The sequence below is a fragment of the Patagioenas fasciata genome, chromosome 4 (genome assembly GCF_037038585.1).
Source record: "Patagioenas fasciata isolate bPatFas1 chromosome 4, bPatFas1.hap1, whole genome shotgun sequence".
NCBI classification, from domain to species: Eukaryota; Metazoa; Chordata; class Aves; order Columbiformes; family Columbidae; genus Patagioenas; species Patagioenas fasciata.
In genome coordinates this window covers 63189394-63215419 of record NC_092523.1, presented here as the reverse complement: position 1 = coordinate 63215419, position 26026 = coordinate 63189394, and the positions used below count along the sequence as shown (strand labels likewise).

The window sequence follows — 26026 nt, the reverse complement described above, 5'->3', positions numbered from 1 at the left end:
CATTCAGAATGGGCTCACTCTTGGGGCTTTCTCTCTTGTGATTTCGTTAGGGCAAGGGAGAGACATCATTTGGTAAAATGAGTAATTTCTGCGGGGGGCTTCATCAATTCCAAAACTTTGATCTCAGTATCGTATTTCATAGGAAGTGAAGAGAGAATGGAGTGCTGCAATGCTATTTTGTCTGCTGTCTTTCTAGTTACACCGGAAATTTGCTGTGTTCTAAATTCAGTTACCTTTTTTAGGGACACTTGACAGGCAAATATAATCCTCAGAGTATAAACAAGGAGGGGAAAAAAAAATACTTGTAGAGGTACTGAGAAATAATGTCATTTTTCGTGACCCTGCATCGAGGAGCAGGGTGGTTCAGCTGATGCAGAAGATCTTGTGCTGGGAGACAAGACATGTGGGGATCATTAACTCCCAAACAAGTTATCAAAGTTTAAAAACGGAAAGAGTGAGACTTGAGGGGTGAAACATTTGGGAAGAGCCCACAAGCCAAGAAAATATTTTGTTCTAAAGCTTTGTGTTTTGTCACTTTGTATTGCAATGACAGGAAAAGCAAGTCAGGAAGTCAGTTTACCTAGTCTAAATGTGTTTTGCTAACAGCATGAAATTTGCCTTTGGAAGATTAAAGAATATGCGCTACTTGGAGGTGAAATCTATTAAAGCATGTGAATCATGTCATATTTCTTCTACAGGAGTCTGCCCATGACAAAAATTTGTTGCAGAATGTATCAAGGTTCATCTCTCATGTGTATGTATATGTATGTATGTATACATTTGTATACATATATGTATTATTAATACATCCATCCATACAAATAAAATTTGTCTTTTAAGTGGAAGACACACATTTCAGGTCCTCTTTTCAGGAATGATGAGTAAAGTAAAGAAATTCATTTATTAATGGAAATACAGTTGCTTAAATGCTTTAGTATGGAGTCAAGTTTTGGTAAGAAAACGCTTTCAGAACCAACACATGGGCACAAAAACAAAATTAGACTTGATAAATCAGTGTTTTTTAAAAATATATATAATTTAACTATTTCTGAATCACTTCAGAAAACAGGGAACAAGCTTTAATTGGGGCAAGTTTAGATCTGAATGGAAACAAATGCCACAATGTGGAAACAGGCTCAGTGCCAAAATGCCTCCCAAGCTGGTTACAGGCAAACAAGTACAAGTGACCAGGAGAAATGAAGGACAGTGAGTGCTTTAGCATCACTAGCCAGTTCCCATCTCTTCAGTTCACATAACAGTCAAATTTGGCTATGGACAGTTGTTTTATAAAGCTTCCACTGCATAGGGAAAAATATCCTCTAGGTGGTCCAATGTTTTCTTGGCTAGCCTGATGTTTGTTTTTGGAGTGATCTGCTTCTGAAAACTCCTATTATTTAAATACCAGGTCAGTCTTAGCAGCTCAATTATGATAATTGACTCCTTATAAAGTTAAAACAGGAGTTCATTTTTGGTTTTGTTTTCTTTTTCCTGCCATTTATAAAAGCTTTACTTCTGAAAAATTGATTACTTATATTTCAGGTCAATTGCAAAAACCATTTTCATTATCATGATTCATAACTAACCCCCACAACAGAGCTGAATCTTGTTGATGCTGCCCAGGTACTCAAAGTGGCACTTTGATAGCCTTTTAGAAAGTCTACTTTTTGCTAGTTATATTTATGTCAAAGCTAGTATTGTACGAACCAATTTATCTACATAGGTAAGTGTATTTAACCTTGAAGAAAAACACCCTGCACACCTTCTTGACAACAATGTGAGTTCAGTAAGACTTCATTTCCATCACTTGTACGGGAACATACTTTGCTTCCAGTGGTGGCAAGAGAGTCAAACATCTCTCAATATTGTACAGATTTAAGTACCTCTTTTACATGGGAGTCACATACATATATTTTTACTATACTTTCCAAACTCAACTTTTCAACATCATCTTATTGATTTGTAAGAGAAGTATCTGATCTGAAAATCCACTTTGTTCCTGTGTGGATGAGATGAATGGCAGATTAAAAAGCAATAATTTCCTTGGAGAAAAATACAGTAAGTGAAGAACTTGTAGATTTGAAGACCTTTATTTTACTTCCTAGAAGAAAAAGATAAGCAAATAAAAAGATATAATAGATATGAACAAAAACTAGGACTTGAAACATATTTCTGGAATTGTTTGCATTTGAAATTGTTACATTTGGTTGAAGCCACTCCAGTAAATCTGTTAGTAAACATGATCTGAACTCTTTGCGTTGTATTATAAAAATTCTTAGCGAAACCTTGATAGCTCAAATTTCATGATGAATTATTTTCATTATTGTGGAAAATCAAAACAAATGCCAGTCACGATGATTATGATAATATATTTTGGTGGTTTCATTATATAAAAAAAATGTGATATTGAGTGACATGAGAATTTCTATTATACCCATGAAAAATTCAGACATAGTCATTTGACTGAACATAAATGTTATTTCTGAACATTGCATACTCTCTCTCACCTAAACCACACTTATTTTTTGGTTCCGTGATTTTGCAAATTTGGTGACAAAAAGATAATCCATTGTAATTACCATTTTTGTAGGTATGAATATATGTATATATGTACACACACACATATAATCAACACTATATTTAAATTAATCTAAAAAAAATTACATTTATAGATCACAATGAAGCCAATGAAACTACATTTATTTTGCAAGCCATTTTTCATGGCTCTTTATGGAACTCCAGTTTTGTCATTGGCAAACAAAAGAAACTGTCATCTTTCTTTTCAAACACTTATGCCCAAATTTTGCTCAAAAATCTTATCATTTTCTTATAACAGTCCCCAGCAATGGATTCAGTTTCCAAACAATGATGAAAGGATGTGACCTCAGCTGCAGATCGGATCCAAGGACTATTATATTTTCTTAGGCATTATTGTGCCTGTATTTGTACAGAAAAAGGCTATGTTCATTCATGCAGACAGGTGCATGTTTGTGACAAAATCTGTCCTGAATGTAACAATTCTGACTACGTCAGAAACTTCTGCATATAGATATACATGTATATGTATACCTACATATATACACATACCGCACATATATGCATAACTATATATATGTATACATACATGCAGAAAATGTGTTTCTTGCACATTCAACTGTATTAGGGTGTTTTGGAGGGAGCAGCCATTTTACATTCAGTTTGGACTCATTTTTATACAGGTGGATGAATATTGTGACATCTTACAGAAAATTTTTCCTGTTATTTCTTTGCTGTTTACCAAAAGTTAAGGCGGGGGGGGGGGGGGGGCAGGGGGGAAGAAAAGGAGGCTCATGGGATTTGAAATTTTATAAAAGTATAAAAGAAATTTCCTTTTTACACTCTGGACACAGTGGAAGAGCTAGGTAAAATGTTTCAGTGGTAGGGACATGTTTAGTATCCTAAGCCACAAAGGACGTGCTTCTTGTATACAGGTACAATTAGGCAGGAAAGGAATATTATCCTAAATCTACAAATCAAATCAAATATATGGCTTAGTGCTATTAAACAGTATCTCTGAAATTTCATTAAATACAGTCATGAAAATGGCATATAAATCTAGTTTGCAAATGGCCTTACCTCAGCCTAGAAAACCCGTGTTAGATTTATAAATGCATGTGCATATTTCGTTAATGAAACAATCTTTGAAACAGCAGTTTAGGACACTTAAGTATTGGAGCCCTCCTGGAAATTTCAGAAGTAAAAGGAAGTTTAGGTATAAGTTCAAAGCTTTTACAGCCTGTTCAAACTGGTTTAGGGTGAAATTTGGATAAGATCTGGAACCACCAAGCTGCAAAGCAGTGCAAGGTGTTGGTGCTGCTGGGCCTGGTTCCATTCAGGAACTGCAATTTCAGCTCACTAGTTGCTGCAACATTTTTAACCTTGGGCCATGAAGTGGCAGGATATGGTGTGAGACTTTTTCCCCTTCCCCTTGGTCCTCCAGCTGGCAGAGCAGTTCCAGGGGTGCAATCAAAGGAGGCAAAAGGACAAGTGGAAAAGGGAAGGAAGGAAGAAAACAAGAGAGTAGGCAGGAGGACCTTTCCAAGTACATACAGCTCTCCTAGAGCATTGGGCTTATCTCAATGGAGTGTGCACTGTAGGAAAAAAAAAAAAGACATGTCACTGCTCTAGAACTGTCTTTTCTAATTCAGTACATCCATGTATTGTTATAAATCAGTTTCCCAGTCACTGAAAGATACGGAGACAAGACAACAGTTTTGACTGTTAGCTATCAACTCAGATAATGAAAACTTGCTTTCAGTATCAAGCCCCCAGCATATGAAAAAAAGACTAAAAATATAAATGTATGTCTGCATGTTTTGCCTGGGAAAGGTTTCCTTCTCATGTGCCTACATGTTCATAGGAGTCAGGTGTTTGCATTCATCCCGGTTCCAGAGATTTAAAGGGAATTTGAAAATCATCAGGAATTCTACATTACAAATTGCAGCCACTTAACTTGAGATTGAGAACATGTATAAGAAATCGAAATAAATAATACTTCAATCACAATATTGGAATGCTGTACTTATCCCAAGGTCAAACGTATAAACAAAGGAAGTTTTGATTGAGTAGTGTGGGTGTTTATTGACTGAGAAATACTCCCTTCTTACATGTACCTCATCACTGTAGGTAGCCTGCTGTAGATTCTTGATCTTTCTGGATAAAAAGTTAGGAGCACTGAAAAGATATATGATCCACTAGCCTCACTTTGTTGTAATAAACAAAACCTTCAATCCATGAGCACTGCATAAGAACAATAGATACTGTCCTCATATTAGCATCTCTGCATTTGACAGCAAAGATATATTTTGCCACATGACTAAGTCTCAGGCCAGACAGCTTATTTATATAGCTTTGGTTTACCAGTTTCCTTCATGAAGAATGAAACCTTTCTCTAAATGATAATCTTTTGACCTCTAACAGGCTAGTGATTTACAGAGCCACAGAGACAACACACTATATTTGAAAAGCTTTAAGACACCATTTAAAGTTTTTATGGTGAAATTGCTTCTAATAATACACTGGCTGCTCTAAGTTCAGACAGTTTTCTGAATAAAGAAATACCTTTTATATGTTTTAAAATGAAGAATTTACTCATGTTATAAATATATTTTACTCCAACCTGTGAAAAACAGCTCAGAAAAAAATAGCTACAATTTCATAGTATCTGGTAGTAAAACAATGAGCAGTGAGGACAGAGCAGGAGGAGAGAGAGGCTGCACAAGAAACCTCTGGATGTCTGATGGAAGATAAAATGACATCGTTGATGTAAAAGCACTCTAACAATGTAAACTAGAAGGATGATGTACATAACCATTCTAGTGTAATGGACATGATTTTCACTTGGACAGATAAGATGTTATTTAGATTCTGTCATGAAATATAAGTCTTCATTTTCTTTATACATTCAAGTAACTAGATTTTCCACTCAGCAAAGCAGCAGAGTTAAGTAAGTTAAAGGCATAGCGTCAGATGCTCAAAGTTTAAACATCCTCTCTAGTGGGTCGGTGTTATACTTACTCTACTTAGACAGCTGGTTGTAGTAAATTTATTTCTAGGTATGTTTTGAATGCATAACTTCTTTTTCTTGAGATCATTGCTGGGTTAAAACTGGCGTATGCTCCTATTCAATTGCCTTTTGTATTGGAACAGGGAGAAGAAAGCAGGACCTGATACAGACCAACCTCTTTACGAAGGCAGTCAGTGCAAGCACTTTTTGTGAGTGTTTATAAGGGAAGTTGTTTAAGAGTGGAACAGCATAAAGTCAAGAGCGGGTAATTTACTGCAAATGTCAAGCTATCTTTTCTATATAGTTAAAAGCCTCACCCAAAGACCCTTAAAGACAGGGGAGGTCTTGTCTGGCTTGAGTGTTATTCAGATCAGTCTAACAGAGAGGCTATCTGAGTGTTTGTCATTACATAATGATCATCTAGAAAGGATTTCTTTCACTTGCCTTTTTTCTCTTCCAAGGGAAGACGTTATTTAGATTCTGTCAGGAAATGCAAAGTTTCCCTTTTTTATATATTAAAGTAACTAGATTTTCTACTCTATTGTATCATGTTATGAATAACAGTCCTGGACATTTCCAGGACATGTTTTCCTCTCCAGCTGTCAAAATATTTAATGCTTTGAATGTTCACAATTAGGCATTTCAGTTGAAAGTGTTACTTTTTATTTTTTCCTGCAGCTTTGAGAAGAGATGATACCTTGATCCCACTGGGTCATGTAATATTGATGGCAGATTTCTGCAAGCTTCTGGGTTAAATTGTGGCTATATTCAGGGTACCCAAAGCCCTAAGTGATGTGATTTTCAAAATCGTATTGAGGAGCTCTGGCTATTCATTTACCTTCTTCTGTTGGACATGTGGACTGAATTATCACTTTCAAGCTCCAGCTGTGTCTTTTGAGAACAGGATATAAACAGATGAAGAGAGGGAGAAATTCCTTGCCAGCTGGAAAGAAATGACGGGTGCAGTCCAGGGGATTAATAGTGACTGAGCTCAAAACCAAGAGAAGGTATGGGAAAGAGAAGAGCCTTCACTGAGCTGTTGGACACCTCCGGAATGTCCATTTTGGACGAAGACAGTTGTGGGGCAAGGAGCACAGGAGAAACATGCAGTGGATGCTTCAGGTGACCAGCAGAAAGGGGTCCTAGGATCAACACTTGACACCAGTGAAGAGAGGGAAGCAGAAGTTAGGAGGAATGATGCTGCTGGGAAGATCAGTTAGCAGCTAGTGATACAGGAAAGAGAGAGAAATCCCTGGAAGCAGCAGAACAGAGCCAGCCACCTGGCAGGACAGGGGAAGAAAGGACCTGATGAGAAGCTGCGGCTTCTTCCTTTCGTTTCCTGATGATCTGAGCTCCAAGCAGCAGCACAATTCTTTTGCACATACCTAAACAACATAAAAGCATACCGAAGTCAGCAGGCTCCAAACCAGCCTAACAACATGGCTTAATTTCTGTCTTCCTGCTAGAGCTGGCCAGGATATTTTCAACTTCTTATATTTTTAGCAAAATATGCTATTTCACCTAAATTAAGACATTTACCAGAACCTTTTTCTCTCAACAAAACTTTAAATGAAAACTTGTCTGGAAACCAAGGTCATCCAGTAAATTTTGGCCAGAGAAAGACTATCTGCTTCTGTTCTGCCCCATTTCTCAAAACATTTGAAATACTTTGTTTTGATTTCATTTGCTTACCAAATGGAAGTAAATCACAAGTCTCAAAACTTTCACAACTAAGAATTTGTGAAGAAAATCAAAACAAATCCACTTCCCAGGTCATGAAGACTAACTTTAAAAATCCTGGTTTATTCTAATCTATTTTCTTCATTCCAATGCCAGGAAAAGAGCATCTGTGTAAATCAGCACTGTGTAGACATCAGTCAATACGTGGGTAAATGAGTCACAGAAAGTAGTGGTGAAAACATGGCGACTCTCCTGTCTTCAGGTGAAAGACCTAATAAAGTGTGCATAAACTTGAAGACTTTTAAAAGATCTTACAGTTATGGAAGAGCTTCCGTAATTCATTTTCATCTTGACTTACCAGTACGTAATATTCATTTGGCTGTCACTAACCCCATTTCCCTAGACATGCACTTACATTCAGTAGTACATTTTCTGCCAAAGCTGAAAAACAATTAACCTTTCTTAGAGGGAAAAGAGAAAAAAACTGTGGCCCTTACTCCTTCACCTTGTTTGTGGGGCTTGTTGCAGATTTATTTTCATGTATAATTTTCTTCTTTTTATTCTGAGAATTTTGCTGCTGTGCCTGCTATCATCTATTGCTTTGATGGTTGATTTCCTATTGACATTCAGTCAGAGAGGGTATTCTTGATATAAGCTGTATAGCAATATGTGTCCTAGACTTTTTTTTGAAATCTGAAAATTCTGTACTCAATATTAAGAAGAGAGGCATGGATCACAGGAAGATGCATTTAAGAGGAAATTTTTTAGGTAAAACCTGATGTTAAGTTGTATGGAATCAATAACTTTTTTTTTTTTACATGTTTCTTAAAAGAAATGGGAATTAATTAGATTCCTTGGCAGAGGTAAATTAAGTAATTTTACTGTGCAGTGACTTCTCATTAATCAAAGAGAACTGGTAGAATCATAAATGCCTTAGACAACTCTAAAATTTCAGCTTTCAAAGGCAAGATTTTTGAAAGATGATTAAATGTCCAATAATCTGAATGATCACTGCAGGAAACTTTGAAAGCACACTGAAGTAATGAGTTTGGCACCTAGACACAATCAAAATATAATACCTAAATATTTAGCTGGACTGGTACTTAATACTTTTAAAAAACTCTGGACCTGGCAGGTCCATCAGTTATGCAAATACAAATTAGACTCCTAAATCATGCACATGCTTTTGATTAAGTTTACATACTGTAACAGAATCAGATTAATTTCTGAGTAAATTGATGAGTGGTGGACAGAAAGCACGTTATTGGTCTATTGTGATGTACTGTGTCAGAACTCCGGTCCTCTTGGTCAGCTTCAGTATGGGGTCAAATTCTTTAAATATAAGGACAAAGTCAGGATGGCTAATGCAAATGAGTAGCTGGAAAACGAATATGACTGCATCCAAAAAGGATATGCTCAGAATTGTACATGCTCAATTATAATAGGACTAACTGGAAAACCCCAAGATTCTTAAAGAATTGCTGCAAGAAAACCTTAATATTACAGGAAAAACTACAAATGAATCAGTCCAGGGCATAGGAATAATGCATGAGTAAGAAACATAAAATTTATATAAGATGGGGGGAAGGAAATCTAGCTGTAGATGACATTGTGGTGAAGTAGAAAAAGTGAGATTTTGATGACAGACATAATCCTGGAATTTATATTCTTTAACAAAGTGAATTCGAAACAGAGAAGAAAGTTATGTTCTCCTTAGCATCTCTTTCTGAAGATAACTTGTATTATTAATTAAAGACTAGATTATATTCCTCTGAAGAGAATGAAAGACTACTGTATCCCAAGCAGATGTGTTATTAGACCTGACACTTTCCCATATTATAGCAACTTTTGAGGGTTTTTTTTCAGGAAAATGTAAAAGTAGGATTAAAGGATGATTCTGGAGACAGGAAGAAGGGATAAGAAGCATAAGGGAGAAGTTCTGAGGAACTTCTCTTTTACAGAGCATATTTTCTTTAACAATATTTCATATAGTGGTTTTGTTTCTTTGTTTGTTTTTAATTTGTGTAATCAGTTGGCCAGCTATATTCTTCCTGGAAAATCAGTATGTAAACAATGAACAAGTGATCCAGAAATCCTTGAAAATTTATACATTAGGGGTTTATTTATTCAGGATATAATATATAAAAGAAATTACAAGCTGAATTTAACAATAAAGAAGTGAATTTTAGAAGAACTGCAGTTATGTTTCATTAAGTGTTACATTAAGGAGGACACTTGTAATGTCTTCATTCTTAACTCATGAACATTATCAAACTCTAAATCTTGGCCCGAAGAACTTTAATTCAAGGAATAAGGGTGAGAGTCAAACACTGAATTATGTTTAGATTTGGTTCAATATTGACACTATTCTTTTCTTACAGTTGAAAAGGAAGATCTGAAGGTCACAGTCCCAAGCTAATGGGAAAAATGTAGATGAAACAAATTCAAGACATTAGTCAAGGGGCATTGCAAGAATGGCTGATTGGCATAACTTTCACGCTTAGTAATAAAACCCCAAATGATGATGTATGCCATGCGACAGAGACATGTTGCATTTATATGAATAGCAGAAGTGTGCAAAAGCTTGCATATGCACCATGGGTTACGCAGTGCACCTTGTACTGTTAGACCTGAATGCATATGTGGAGTTGTTCCCAAGTCCTCTAATACACTCTGAGATTCTGCATGTAGGTAAGCAAACTATCAAGAAAGACCTTAATAGGACCATTATGGAACAAAACGAAGATGCTGGTGACAGACAAATTTGATATTATTGTAGAGGCAGAATTAATTTTTGTCTTAGTACTTCCAGAGAAAGCTAAATGTCATATCTTGGTGAATGCAAAGGTGAAATGTTAAAAGGTTTTATGATCATGCTAAAGCAGACACGCCATTAAAAGTATCTGAAGTTTGTAAGGTTTTATAAATTCAAGTAAATTACAAGCCACGATTGAGGAGAAAAGAACACAAGAAATTTTGAATACTTGTTTAAATCCTCGATAGTCTGAATAACGGTAAGTGTCCAAACAGGGTTAGCAATTTAGAACTGATATTTATGAAAAAAATCCTGAACGAGTAGCGCAGACCTATGCACTCAGTAACATTAAAGGAGAAATATCAATAAGAAATGAGATACTCACACATAATTTAGAGCTATTTGAAATTGCCGAAGGCAGCATGGTTTCAGGAAATAAATTTTTCCTTCACTGGCATGCATTCTGGCCAGAGAGAAGAAGAATTGGGTAAAAGCAAAAGAGAATTTTCAAGAGGATTTGAATTAGTCCTAATCCACTGTGTAGCTTCTCCTGGAATTCGAAGCTCACAAATCATTGTGTTCTAGACCATGTTCGAGAAAATTTCTCAGTAGACGAAGTATTCAATGGGAATTTGTTCTGAAGTCAGCCATACTGGCATGCTAGCAATTCAGCCAGTGTTTCGTCCTTACCAAAGACTTTTATTTTACCTATTTTATGAAGCCATTAAAATTATCTGAAACTGTGTGAGTAAACATAAAAGTAGATGAGTCTTATCAGTGATGAGCTTTGCATGGACTCGTGACAGTCACTGTCTTATACTATCCACCTTTGAGGTAAACTCTGAATTTCTGCAAAGAAGAACTACTAGCCATCACTGGGATAGCAGAGCTTCTACTATGTCTTGGATAATTCCCACTGTTTTAGGACACTTTATGACTTACAGACCTGGTAACCTAGAAAAACCAAACAAATAGAAAAATGGATTAGAGCAGGAATACTTTATCATCATAAGCGCCATTTCTGAGGAGGAAATGAAGGTAGGATAGTTTAAGATATTCAGAAGCTGTTTGTGTTTGGAACAACAGGTCAGACAGAGGTTCATGTTATCAAATATCTTTTTTGATGGTTCATTTTCTCAAGAACAGTGAGATAAACTCAACTGGGAATCAGACAGACGCAGGTACATAAAATACATTATTGCTTTGAACTAAAACAGATGCAAACAGAAGAGCACTGCAAAAGCCCTAACTCAAACCACCAGAATAACGAGCTTCATGCCTCCTGCTATTCAGTTTCTTCTTCCAAATGCTGTATTTTCCCATCTTAACTCATTTGACACCTGTATTACTGATCTGGTAATGTATCCAGCATTACCTGTCTCCTCTGACTTACAGTTAAATGAAACAGTGCAGAAAACAATTATTAGAATAGCAGAACTAACATTTAAATTTAGAAGAAACTACCAGATTTTCATTTTCATTTTCTAATTGATAAAGCTTTGAATTACATTGTAAAAGCTGTGCATTTCCAGACAGCCTAAACGTCTTGTGGACAAAACAAGTGAGAACAGTCCTGCCAAGAAAAGTTTGTCCATGCTGTAATACTGTGAGAGAGGAGGCAGTGAAATAAATAAATTAGATTTAGAGAAAGTTTCTCCAACAATCAGCACCAGGAAAGCACTTCCCATCAATTTCTGAAAAACAATGAATTAGAATAATACAGTTCCCATCCAAACCTAAGAAGGAACTGTCTATGGTAATTTTGACTAGTCTGTCCTTATTTTAGCAGGCTATGAGATCTGAATTAGATCAAGGAGGTGTCTCACTGGTGCAAACCCTGAGTCTGGACAGATTTACTGTTTGCCATAGACACTGGTATTACAAAGATGTAGAGTTGGCAGATTGCAGTCAAAGTTTCAACTGGACTTTAAAAAATGGTATGGATAGAGTAGCTGTTGAATTCACAACCTGGATGTTACCCTCGAAGAACAGATGCCTTTGGTCATGATTCCTATCTGGAAGAGGTTGGCATTCTTGTGTATGACAACCTGCATAAGCCAACAGTTCCCTTTACCTGTGTAGAGTTTAGATTTCTTTTAACAAAACATTCTTTATTTCAGTCATAAAAAAGTTAACCTGATGTGAAAATACAAGGTGTACCTGGTGTGCAGGTAATATCTTTTCAGCACAACAGTGGCTGGTTCCATAGTTTCTCTGATACTCCTGTTGTGATTTCAGCTCACAGAGAAAAAACAAGGAGGAGACCTACACAACCATTTCCGCTGAGAATGCCATGAGTGCAGCCTGCCCACTTGATAACTCTTTCACATTAATAGCATAAACATTAGTTTGTGCTGTATCCATTTTCAGCCAGCTGGATTTTCTTATCCAGATTTTTGAAAATATATTAAGAACAAATTCAACCTCTTGTTGGATTTGACATGTTTTACTTTCAATGTTAATTACATTAGGTCTTGAGCACTAGCTTTAAAGAGTTTAATTGTTTGTATTCTCAGAACACTTCATCTCTTGAGAGCCAGAGATCCCGCTTGTTAAAAGCATCTGCATGTCTTAAGTAGATGATGGACTTCAAAGGAGCTGGAATTAGTGAAAAACCCTCATAATAGAGAGTGTGTAGATATCCCTGAAACAGCGTTATTTAGAAGATGTATTGTGTTTCCAAATATATTAGAGCGGTTATGCTTCTCCTAGAGTTAGGTGTCATGTTTTTGTCTATAAAATATGAAAATTGCTTTCAGATCTGGAGCTGAAAATAATTCCTGGGTGATATATTCAAGAGAGTGTCTGTACTTGTGTCTCAACTAGTAATCATGTTTATAAGGCTGTCATTATTACTCGTGGTTTGAGCCCTGTTAATATATATGTATTCTTCAAAAGAGAAGTACAACACAACATTTTCAAGTCTTGCCAAGTAAACTATCATCTGATGTCTTACTATTAAGAGAGAGAAAGCAAGCAACGAAAAGACAGGGAGCTGTTTTTCACTAACTATAGTAAGATGTCAGGAAGATTGAGGTGTCAGGGTATAGAAAGATGAAGAAGAAAAGAATTACTTAGCAAATAGGCATAAATGAATATAAAATGTGAATAGAGGGTTCTAGCTTCTTCTGAGGGTAAAAATAGGCCAGTAGACATTACATTGTGCTACAATCAACTCATCCGCTCGATCCTGACCTTCATCTTTATAGGTGAGACTAGGGGGAGTAAAATGTTACCATATAACCAATGCTGGGAACTTTCAGAACCATTATTTCTGAAAAGAAATGAATATTCAAAGACCCCTTTGACATAATGAAGGTTAAATCCTATATAGAGTTTTGCAGACCCATGTGAGTGCTGCCTGACTGGGCTCTGAAATAGCTTGAGTTCAGCCTGTCTGGGAGCTGCATGGCCACGGTCAGTGCAGGGTTGATCCCACATTTAAACTGGTGAGAAATGGAGTATTGCATTGCATCTTGCAAATGCAGCTGCACAAGGTGGGCAGAAAAGTGGGTCTATCAGAAGGAAAATATCACATAGACAGATATACATACAGAGAAGTCACTGGCCTGCAAATTATTTAACAACCACTTCAGGTACTGCCAGCTAATACCTGCAAACTGCCAGCTTGTACCATTCTACATATCTGTGATCTTGCCTGGACAACATTTTAGTTTAGTTAGTGAACAGTGGTTGCAGCTGTACCTGCTAAGGAGAGAAAGAAGACAGCATTTTGTCTAAAGGAAAAGTAATTCCCGGTAGAAACCACCATTAAAAACCTGGTTTTTTAGGAGGGGAAAAAAAAAAGCAACAAAATATTTGCTGTCTGGCAACAAACAGTGTAGTAGGAACATGGTACCACTTCAGGAAAAAATGGACAGCATTTTTAAGTTGTTCTCACTTGAGTTTAGTTCACAATGGTCACTTACAAGTATAGTGGTCTTCCATAACTAGACTACTGCTCCACAGCCATGAGCAAGCATTGTAAGAAAACTTTGTTTCTGAAACCTAGGACCACTTCTATCATCTTGCATTGATTTAAATTATGAATCAATTTAGCTAAGCTGATGTAAAATGCAATATAATTACATTTAATCAGATTTTTGCAGATATAAAAAGATGTATCTGTTCTCTCAGCAAGTTTCAGTCCAGAAATTGTGGAGGCAGAGCATATTAGCTTGTGCCCAGCCTTCAGCGATAATAATTATCTAGTTTTGAGACTGAAGCTGCAAAGAGGCAGCTATATACACATTGTTCAGAGGCGACTCTAAATCACGCCTTTTGACATGGATAAGTTCAATTTACCTTCTACACAATCTTAGAAAAAAGAATATATCTATACCTCGAACCTGGTGTGTTTACCTCATGCTCATTAAATTGATAAAAAAAAATCTTATTTCTTGTTCTACCAATATACTTGCAGTCAATGTGCAGATCAGGCACGAATTTTAGTGAGATGATGTCTCGCTGACAAAAATCCTCATGATTGCAAGAACTTAGAAAATGCAAGCTTTGTTTTGATAGCTAATTTCATATCCCTTTATTACCAACATTTATAAAGGTGCTCTTTGCTATGCTTTCATCTTTTTATTTATTTGGTTTGGAAATGTCCCTTTCTGTTCCACCGTATTATAAAAGCTTTGCTCTATTTCCCATCTGCTGTCTTTGAGAGATCTGTTGTAGAGCATTCCTCAGTGGAAACGTGAGGCTTTTGCCACAGTTTCTCTAAAATTCGTCTTGCCAGTCACATGCAAAATGAAATGGGTCAGTTTTCATCAACCTTGGCATTAAGCCTCTGTGCTCTCCCATGAGCCCTGTCCAATAATTCAAGAGGGGTGGGAGTGGGAAACAAATTATGTGACTATTAATTCCAGTTTTCTTGTTCAGATGCCAGTACATCAAAAATAGATCTCCCTGGGACAGAGCACTTTGTCATGTGATCTGGAGTAATACTAGCTTGTGAGTTATGTCTGGTCAGTTTAGTGTCTCAGTTTGGTGACATTAATCTCTTTGACCAGTGCCTTAATCACTGAACTCTGCCATCTCATTTTTCATCTTGCAGAAAGAAGCTGTCTGACTTTTTGTCTAGCGCCTGGCACCAGGATTGCTCTGTTGACCCCATAGTAGTCAGAGGAACCTGGAGGTCTAACAGGCAGCAGCAGGACCAGCCACAGAGAACAGTCTCATCAAGCTTGACTATCTCATCTATTCCTTAATGACCATGCCAATAACACCATAACGTCAGATGATGTAAGATATCCCATTTCACATATCTTAGCAGGTTAACAACTCTCTGCCTGTCCCGAGTTTCATGAATTCATAGACAAAAATTAATTTTTAATTACTAGAGAATGCTGTATTTATACATGGGATTTACATCAGCCATGAGGTGCTTGTGTCCTTGTATTGACAAAATAGCCAGCTAAGCACAGTGCATTCATTCTGTGTATATAATCTGTCTATGTTCATTTGCCTTAGATGTTCAAATGATCCATAGATTAGGAAATATAACTAATAATGTCAGTAAACATCTTTGAAAAATATATACAGAAGTTTCAGAACACATTCGCAAGTGGAATCTGTCATCCTGCCAAAGGATTAATTTTGACCTTGTTGTTAGTAAAAATAAATACTTCAATACGTTTCTTATTAAACTAATAGGTGTTCAAATACCTTAGTTTGTTGGTTTTGTTTGTTTTTAAATTGTAAGTTGTATTTAAAATAAAGCTTTTTTTTTTTTTTTTCTATTAAATGAGTACAACTAAGACAAGTTTTAAAAAACCCTTCTTTCTACTATGAAAACCTGTAAAAAGTATGGACTGGAGACTAATCTATCTGCTACTGCTACAGAAGTCTAGAGTAAACACAAACACTTAAATACTGTAGTATGGTATCAATGCTCATAATATTTTAGACTATAATAGTTCAGTTGGATGAGACCTATACTGATCACCTAGTTCATTTAGAAACTAGCTTGCACAAAATACAATAAATATTAGGTTGCTTAAATATCTATTTCCCTCGAGACCTTTAGAATGTACCTTTTTTTCTTAGAAAAGAACTCAGATAATGGGGTTTTATTTCAGCTATAAAGCAACAAGGTAATGTAGTGCCCGCTGAAAACATGACTAGTAGTTTTGTGGTGAAATGAGGACTAACTGTTACTGAAGACAGGAAAAAGCCTAGCACATTCCTCTCCCTTCAGTCCCACTTTGTCATCCCTTTCCATTATATTTATTTTACAGTTGTCTCTGATTTCTTAGCTTCTCTGATAAAAACAAGAGTTGTGATTTTTTTTTTTAATTTTTTCAGAAACTGAACAATAGATAAACCAAATTCCCATGAGAAAGCAGTCCAAGTTTATGAATATATTCCTATTGCTATGAATTCCCTTGAGCTTTTGAAAACTGTAGTTGATAAACCTAAGACTTTTAAGAGAGAAACTTACTGTGAACTGAACAGTGTACTTAGGCAACAGTTTCCCAGAGATATGTGACAACTTTGAGGAATGTGTCAGGATTTGATTTCTCCTTATATGGAAGTGATAAGTTGTCCTAAAAATAGAACCGTATTTATATGTTGTAGAAGGATGACATTCCAGGACACTACACAATGAATTAGATCTACTCATAGTGCTGGTAAGGGTGCTTCACAATTAAAGCTATATCTGAAGAATCTACACATCTTTATGAGAGGGACTGAAAGGGAAGAAAAGTTGTCCAAAGGACAGCAGCTGCTAATGGCATACTTTTCCAAAACTCATAAGTGATCGAGATTCCCAGCAAATCAGAGGATTTGCTAATAATCCAATATGAGCCACGACTGGCTACTTTTTAATCTGTTACAGAGGTTGCTACATTGCTCAAAATAGGATAAAGTTGTAAGAACACTAAACTCAGCTTTCTAGTAAGCAAATTTTTCCTAACAGGATCTTCTTCAGTTGACAGTGAAATAGATAGAGAATCAGGAGAATGAAATAGATGGTGAAATATGAGGCCTAATATTTCCAAGGAAAATCGTATATGATTGAACATGGCAGAAAGATTTTGAACATTACAAGCTGACTAAAGCAATCGGTAAAAGCTGGGTTTCCTCATACACTGGGCATGAATGTTGCTTTGGGTACGTTAACAACTTCGTAGTATAAAATTCAGTCTATTTCGCCATGAGGCGACACCTAAAATGGATATTAAAGGAAGCTGAAATATAGGTTAGGGTCGACTTTTTGGAGAAGAACTCAGAAGAGCTAAGATGTGAATTAAAACCAGTATTTCATTGACTAACAGTCAACTGTGTTAAAAATGTTGAGAAATTTAGAGGAAAAGCTAACTTTGAAGGAATTGCCCTCAAGTCAGTACGTAGCCCATTAGAACAGTAAACCTCCAAGACCTTTATAGCTACAAAAGTTTATTTCCTCAAGGCAAGTTGTCAGCAAGTATTCTGTTCAAACACTTCTGAGTTTCTTGTGAAAAGATGCACCATAGATTTAGAGACAGAAATGACAAAGGTCAGTTCGAGAATAGGAGAATCTCTCTGAGTATCTCGAGCTTTCTGGCTTTGCTTAGTGCAGTCAGAGAAAGGAATACCTCTCTACATAAAAGGAGGTCATAACAACCACTGTGTAAGTGCCATGCTCTATCAAAACCACAATGTTGACAGCATCCCCATGCTGATAGAAATGCAAGGAATAACTGCATTTCTGAAAGGGCTCTATTTGTCACTGTTTGGGCCACTTGGCTCTGACAGTGAAATACTGGTGGAGAAAATATTTCTGTTGAGACTGGATGTCAGTGCCTGTAACCTCTCTGGCCAGTGACAATAAAAGTGGGAAAGTTTTACGAAATTGCATTATGACCTGGTCTTTGCTTTGAGGAATTCCTTCAGAGATCAGGTGCATTAGAAATGGGGAACTGCTACTCTACTTAAAAACTATTCTCCTGAAGGGCTGACTTGATCCCAAAGTCCACACAGCATGTGGTAGACATTTCCATTATTTGAAAAAAGAAGATTTCTCTCTTTATACAGATACCTTATCTCCCAGACAAAGCAGTAATTGATGTTCAAAGCAAGACTGACATGGACAAATCAGGGTTTTCTTGTTTACTCAGCATGCGGGGACCTAAGCTGCATGTATCTACAGACACAACTAGGTTACACTGCAGATGTCTGTACTCTTACACTCCTAAGTTCTAGTGTTGGCTCTGCCTATGCCAGACTTTTTGCCCGCGTGTAAAGGTTAAGCAGCCTTCTGAATGGAAGGCTGTGACTGATCAGAAACAAGGCTGAATTTAGCATGATTTGCATTAAAGACAAAGATTAAAGTATCATTTTGAGGTATGCATTCAGGACAGAAAGTAGCCCTCCAAGATCCCAAACCAGCAGCAGCTCGCTAACTCTGCCCTAGAGTACACTCCAGGTAGTCTGGGCAGTCCAACAGTGGAGACTGACTTTCCACCCTCTTAATTGTAGCTTCCTTATATATGAAATGGATGGGATTTCCTCCTCTCTCTTACTAAACTGATTATGGTTTAGTCGTTGGATATTGACCGAACTGTCAAATCAGACAACACTGGAAAAAACCTCTGTTTCATTGCCGAAGCTGTAACAGGGAGAACTTTAGGATGAGCTAGAAGCACCACATATCAGTCATACCGGGAAGAAATAAATCCGATATTTGTGCCTGATTCAAAGGGCTCAGAGAAGTCCAAACTCTTATAAAAGAATGATGTACTGTGAAGTAATGATAAGTGAACAAGTGGACACTCTATCTATTGCATTGTGTGTGGGAAAAAAAAACTACACTCCTCAGGATCATCAGGGCTGAGCAGAATTTAGCAGAATTAAGACAATTTTGCAAAGCGTATTTGAGTTGCACAGATAAAATTTAAAGAGCTAAGAGCAGACTGATTACATATATCCCAGCATTTACTTCTAAGAACAGACATCTCAGCTTAGCAATCACTATGTGTTTACTTTAACTACCACAAGAAGGGTATAAGTAATGTGGTATAGCTACTGAGACGTCTATCTCACATTATTTATTACAAAAAAATTCTATGAGAAAAAAATTAATAATGGACAGAAAGACCAGCGGAAATTATGAAAGAAGTGCTTTACGGAGTTAGGTGAATTTTGCAATACAAGTTGCAAATGAACTATGCAGAGTGTGGATATTTTCCTCAGAATTTCATAGTAAAGTTTTAAATAATAGCTTAGAAGACGGGAACCAGAGAAGGAAAGTTGTTGCTGAGGAGAATGCTGCAGCTAAAGGACATATTAACAGTAAAATGATTAATACTTAATCTCCAATTTAACGCATTTAACAGCAGAGAACAAATTGTTCACAAAATGGAAATGATTGATCACCATACCTTTCAGTTAGATAGACTGATATGGGTTGGAGTGGCTGGGAAGCAGCATCCTCAATAAGGGGAGTAAGTCGATGAATAGCTTCTTTGCTGATCCCCAAATGCTCTACCCCAAATTTAGTCACATTAGGGGTCAGTTCAAGTAATGTTTTCCTTCTCTACTTTCCTTTACCAGATGTACAATCCCGTGGGGCCTGTCAAACCCAGATGAAGAAAAAATTGAAATGGTATTAATACTGAATTCACACTTCACAAAGAGATACATGTGGGTAAACCAAATGTATGTAAACTCTGATTTTCTTTATTTTGAAAGAAAGATATATTAGCAAAAGTTTATACATCTCTATCTCTTCCTGTCCCTCACCCCCAGTAAAATCATAGTTCACTGATACCTCTCTGCAAGAAGTGAATTAATGATTTTAAGAAGTACATTTTAAGGATTGCTAGGAAGATACAGTAGAAATATGTGTGGGCAAGGGACTGACAGTTATTATGGAGCAATAAATCACATAATGAACACAGTCTAGGCCTGATGAATGACAGCCATCTGCACCCTGGTGGTGTCCTCTGTTTTATTCCATGCATATTATGCTTTCACAGTAGCAGGCACAACTTGTATTGTAATACTAGATGCTGTAAAACACCTGCTAGTTAAAGAGGAATTTTCTAAACTAAGAATGGCTCAAGCCTAAACTAAGTATTGTGAGGATTAGATTATGCTACTCAAACCCCAGACAAATGGTAATCTGGTATGTTCAGAAAACCTTCTGGTGAATATGTCCACAAGGCAGAATGTATAGGTTAAATAATAAAGTCAGAACTTTCACGTGGATTTGTCTTGTCCTTGTGCTCTCTTTAAAAGAGACCATCATACCTGTTTTCAAAGGCTGTTCCAGTAATGAATGACGTTGACATTTGACTTACAACACATGCAAAGGGTTTACATCAAGAATTATTACTATTTAAACTGGGTCATCTGATAACTCACAAGTTAAAAACCCTTCTCACATCAGGGATTACAGCAGTAGGAGCTGAGGATCTGAACTCGCAGTCATGCACAAGGGCTGCACTGTTTTGCCCATTCCTGTTCAGCAGCATAACTGTGACACTTAGGGTTTTGACTGAGCTCTCTCAATGGCATTGTAGTTTTTCTGGGACAAAGATGCTTAAGTACCCTCTGATGTACAGCACCCAGTCCTGTGATGTGTGCTGAAAGTGTGCAATACAAATAATATATTGTCATGGTAATGACTTCCAAACTGAAGTCCCAGGTCAAACATGTCACAAGTAATGAAAGCAGTTGGAGAATGACCAATCATCTAATCATTGCAGATATGATAGATCTGAGAGTGTTGAAAATGTACATGGTTACTGCTGTTTCTGGAGATAGTGACTTTGAGAACTGCCTGTTTTCTCTGTTAATCTCACTGGTTGATTAATGTTGGCTCTATCATTCTGACAGTTTAAATCAAGTAGTAAAGTCAATTAGCCTTTTTAACAACTCCAAAGCAACTTTAATTTTGATATGACAACTGTGGTGCCTGCCTCATTTAGCAGAAGCTATGGCAATGATTCCTAGAAGATTTCAAGTGTGTTTATTAATTTGATATAAAATGCATGAAAGCAGCACACAGAGTTAGTGCTTTGTTTCTTCCTCTCAAAATTGCAACTGGGCCAATAACTCTTAATACAAAGTTAATTTAGTCAAGATACTTGAGAGCCACTTGGCTCTGTTTCTAAATTCCTCCCTTTGTCCTTCACAAAGCTCTTTGAAGTGTTATTCTGCGAGGTGGATGTTGTAATGAGCCTATTTCTAAGAGGATCAAAGTAGCAGAGCTGCCCAAAGCAGCATCAAAGATACACAACAGAGAGCCTTTTAATGAGCAAGAGGGACATGACTGTCTTTTCCCCAAAATAAAACCCTAAAACAGGATTTAGATTAAATATTTAAAATTGAAAACTATTTTATTTTTTCTGAAGCTTGCCAGCAGAAAGCAAAAAAGCCTCAAAGAGGAGAGGAGATTTCTCCAGCTGACTGTGCTAAATGCTCAACGCTTCGCTGTCACTTAATGAAGTCCAAATACCTGTGGCCTAAGATGAAGGTGGCAGTGGCAGCCGGCACTGGCAAGATAGAAGCCTTTTGCTAGAGCAGATTCCTTTCCCATGGATATGAAAATAGAAAGCAAACATACGGCAGGAAGCTGTGGCAAATGCTGCGAGGGAGAAGACAGTTTGGAGGAGGAATATGGGGGAAGGGTGAGAGAAAAAAAAGGAGTGGGAGGATGGACTGGGCATGTAAATTATGTGCCCGGAAATGAATTCCTTATAATGTCTCTTGCCAGAAGCTAAATCCTAACAAATGTAAGTCATCTTTCTTTCCCGTTCTTTCACTCTTTCCACAGTTCCTTTGAGGGTCAGGGAGGAAGGAGCAGGGACAGGAAGAGGGGCGATTCAGTGTGTACTTACTTATTGTGTGACTAAAGTGCTGTATGATCGAGCTTTAACATTAGAAGATGTGTGACCCCATGAAAGTGGCGAAGAGGATAATATCCTGCTTCTCATGACACATGTTTTTTCAACTTACTTTATTTGGCCCCTGGGATCCTTCAATATGTACTAGGGCTGAAATACCAGAAAAAATGTGTTTCTGTTCAGAGGCTAGATGTGCTCATTGCACTGTGTTCAGTAATGAAATGGGAGCTTATTTTGTTTGACTTGAAAGCTATCTGTGCAAATATTGCCTCTACTTAGGTTTGTGTTTGTTTATGGAATCACCTACTGCATCTGTCAAGGCTGCAGAAATGTATGCCGCTGACCTGTGCTTAACGTGGGGATAAAATAAGGTGACTTGTGTTTAAGGTTAAACCTGTATGTAGGCTTATTTTTTTTGTTTGTTTTTTCCAGAATTTAGCAGAAACCATCTGGCAGAAAGTTAAAAATCCTTAGTAGCAAACCTCTGGCTGCTGAGCAAAGTTCACTTATAGCTTAAGAAAAATCAACCATATATGACGCAGAGAGCAGAATGACTAAGGAAACTGGACAAAAAGCAATTCTGTAATATAAACACTTACTGGGCACTAAGCATCAAAAGCAGGCCAGGCTTCTTTTTTCCTTCTCAACACACACAGTTTGTTATACCATATATTCCAGCATGCGCAATGCCATGGACAAAACCAGTACCAGTTTCCTTGAATGGGTAAAATCATTGGACACTTCGATATGTGAGGAACACAGATCTTCTTCTTTTTTAATGAACTGCAACACCAATGTAGTTATGGAAGTTTGTACACAGCAAATTTTTGTAACTTAAGTAAACAAACTTAACTAAGAGGCTGTTTTTCAGCAAAAAATTCTGGTTTCTCAGCACAGCTCCTGATTTCCTTCCTTTACAGGGTACAAAGCATGCAGCTCTTACTAGAGTGCTGTTATCTCTGGAAATATAAATGTCTATGAATGCTTGTATCATAGTGAAATCAGTAAAAATCGGTAAATCTGCAAAGCTTTTAAAAATTAACTAACTTCCTGCATTTCCCTTTTTTATCAGGATTCAGGAACCTAACAACAATTTGGGAAAAAACTTGACTATTGTGGCTCCATTTTAATGGCAAATACAACTTCTAAGACACTGATAGCACCTACACCTTCTAAAGTTACCATCTACAGATACAGTACATGTATAATTATGATATATATTTCATAATCCATATGTTCTGGGTTCACCACCATTTAATTTCTTGAAAAGATTTTTATGTTACCAGAGTAAACACAGATTCCTAGGCTCTATATGCTTCTTTTATGTTTCCATTTCTAGGTCTTAGTATTTAAAACCCTAAAGAATATAGACTATATAAAGAATACAGCAGTATTACAGTCTGTAATTTCAGGTAGATGTGAGAAAACATATAAACATAACATATAAACAAAAAAAGAACAAAATGAAAAATGACACTGAAAAGGTATCAAGCTTTTGAACTTACTTGGATTGTTGAATTCTAATCTCCACAAAAAGCATCAGTCAAGGCTTTGATTCACAGGAATTTGTGTGCAAAAGAGATGCAGGGCCTATTTCGTTCAGCTTTCTTCATATGATACAAAATATGTGTGATTTAAAGTGATCGAAACTGTCCCATATCCATGTCCGCTCTACATAGTATCTTAAAAGAAAAATTATTTTTAAGAATGACTTATTCCTTGGATGCTAAGCCATGTTAGAGTACCATGATTTCTACTGATTTCTTCTGCTTCAATACTAAGTATAACCTAGACTACTTGGTTCTGTTAATGCCGTTTTTCATTTTCATAACTTTTGCATAAGAGTGTTTTCTTTCCCACATGTGCTGAAAGAATCCATAAGATTCTTTTAAGCAGTCAGCTTATATTTTGTTGATCTATTTACATTACTAACACAGGTTCATTATATTTAAAATTATAGCAATTTGTTTTAAAGGAAAGCAGAGTTCTACTCAGCCTTTACAAGCAATAATTTCTCGCAATTTTTTGCTGTATCTGTAAGTTGGCTACTTCTTGCTATTGGAGATTTTGAGTGTGAAATGAGAAGGATGTTTGCCTGATAGCCGTATGATTAGCTAGTGTCAAGTACTGGCATATTACTGCCCAGGAATTTACTGTATCAGTTTAGATAGACTGTATCTGAGCTATATGCTGTAGCTTTGCTGATTTAATGCAGCTGAAATGAAGAGGAGAACATGTAGTAATAGGTGTTACACTGAGTGCTCCATAAAAATCTTCCATGGAATATAAAACCAACTTGCAACTTTCTCATCTATGTGTCTCTAAATGTAAGTTTTCAGTATTGTTACTCATAGCTTTCAAAGGTTTCTCTGACAAATTAGTAGCTGCCTGCTCCATTCTGAAGAGTAATTTTCTGAGAGTATAGTCAATGAGAAACTTTCCTCTAAAAATCCCCCTGTGCTAGGCAAGACTCAAGAACAGTTCAATTGTCAGGCTACAAGGACCTACCTGGAGTCTGCAGGACATGGTACAATGAAGGCTGTCAGCTACTTCCCCTCAAAAAAAAAAGCATAACAGTAATTATCACAGGCTGTAAATATATCAGATTATGTTTAAACATCAGATACGCATATCTTTCTACAGATATCCCATATGAAATTTTACTGTCATTAAAGCTATCGATAGGACATAATTATTGTAAAGTGATGAGGCGCCTAATTAAGATACTCAAATGAATCTGATACCATAATGCCTTCATTGTCAAAGCCTTGTATGAGTAACAACATCTGAAAACCAATTCATTCTGGCACTTCTGTGCTACCCAGAATCATGAACTGAGATGTCTGAGTAGAGCAGTGCTTGTCTAATGTCCTGTCAAATTATTTTCCAAAACTCTATATTCAATGAAAATTAAGATGGATGCCATATCTGTATGAAGTGACAAACATTAGTTCAGATGCCATGGCTTCAGGGACTCTCTCTGGCTGCAGTACCTGAAGCAAGTTATCCTCACTGCTTTAGCACCCTCTTTGAAAAACAGGGCAGAACTACCCACATGCAACATAATTGCCATGGCTTTGTAATAGGGATTCACAAGCAAGCTATACTGGACATACTGTGGGGGCTGCTGAGGTGTTTCTTGCGTTAATGTATTTTACCTACCTTTGAAGCAGTGAGTATCTAGCGCTCACTCTGCCTTTAAGAATAAGGACATTTTACTGGGTAGCTCAAAAATAATACTGGGAAAACAATTTTCAGAAAACAAAGATATCCGCCAAATGGTGTTGTAATTTCTTTTCATGCTTCTGATCTATACTGAGACCGAGCCCTTACAAAAATCAGATTGTTATATAATTTAACTTCACTTGCAAGTCACAGTTGTTGACCATACAAAACTGTATAAACAGTTCACTTAGAATAAGGCAAAGTGCTAAGAACTTCCACTCTCTTCAGGTAAGATTATAAACAGTTAATTTTAAGATTGCTTTCTCATACCTGGTATTTTTGAGAGGATAAAACTCATAGCTATAACTGTTATATTTTAAAATAAATTGTAAATCTGTACATCTGAGTATTGCAAATTAAACCACAGTCAGTTTAGATCTTATGTGTAAATAAATAGTTATTTGGTCAAATTCCATGATTCTCCTAAATATTCTAGAATTGTTTAAATGCCATGTTTTACTAAAGAATTTCCATAACATTATAAAGCATTATTTTAAAACATACAATAACAATACATTCTTTCACATAAGTTGTTATTTATATTTCCAGTTTCCTGTCTGGAGGTATCAGCAGGTTAGGAATTAGACAAGCTCATGGTCAACAGGTCATCAAGTGGACTAAAAGGGGGAACATTCCTGCCTAGTCCTAAAACAGCTAATAACACAATTCTGGATATCAAGAAGATGAGGGGACTGAACTCACAGAAGTACAGAGTCTCACATGCCAATCACTATCACACTTCCAAGAAATAGTCCTGAGATAGATGGGCCACTGTTCGTCCCAGCAGAGCATTTCTTCCTTTCTTAAGTGTAAATAGTAATAGCAACAACAACAATAACAAAGCAAAAAAAACCCCTTACCTATCTGTTGTCTTGTGTAATCTTGTCTTTCTCTTTCTACTGTGATAATAGGTAGAGAAGAATACTGAATAAGTGTGTTTGTGACTAACAGTGATTTATAATGCAAGGTCAGAATTTAGCCCAA

General features: G+C 36.7%; 1 long non-coding RNA gene across 1 annotated transcript; it reads right to left on the bottom strand.

Annotated features, from left to right (window-relative positions):
* Positions 1 to 2090: 2090 nt before the first annotated feature.
* On the bottom strand, positions 2091 to 23495 carry LOC139827929 (uncharacterized). Its single transcript, XR_011739068.1, has 4 exons — positions 23323 to 23495; positions 19349 to 19539; positions 6381 to 6927; positions 2091 to 4127 (listed from the first exon to the last, which is right to left on the bottom strand). It is a non-coding gene; the product is annotated as an uncharacterized lncRNA (long non-coding RNA).
* Between the last annotated feature and the right edge of the window lie 2531 nt (positions 23496 to 26026).